The sequence below is a fragment of the Egretta garzetta genome, unplaced genomic scaffold (assembly GCF_000687185.1).
Source record: "Egretta garzetta isolate BGI_Z169 unplaced genomic scaffold, ASM68718v1 scaffold45, whole genome shotgun sequence".
NCBI lineage: Eukaryota > Metazoa > Chordata > Aves > Pelecaniformes > Ardeidae > Egretta > Egretta garzetta.
In genome coordinates, this window is record NW_009260028.1 from 8947989 (window position 1) to 8948412 (window position 424).

Below are 424 nucleotides of genomic sequence, written 5' to 3' on the forward strand. Positions count from 1 at the left end.
CTGTCCAGATCCCTCTGTAGAGCCTCCCTACCCTTGAGCAGATCAACACTTACCCCCAGCTTAGTGTCATCTGCAAACTTACAGAGGGTACACTCAATTTCCACATCCAGATCATTGATAAAGACATTAAACAGAACTGGCCTCAACACAGCCCTGGGGAGCACCACGTGTTACCGGCCTCCAACTGGATTGAACTCCCTTCACCACCACCCTCTGGGCTCAGCCATCCAGCCAGTTTTTTACCCAGCAAAGAGTGTGCCTGTCCAGGCAATGGGCAGCCAGTTTCTCTAGCAGAATGCTGTGAGAAATGGTGTCAAAGTCTTTATTAAAGTCCAGGTAGAAAACATCCCCAGCCTTTCCCTCATCTGCTAAGTGGGTCACCTTGTCATAGAAGGAGATCAGTTTAGTCAAGCGGGACCTGCCT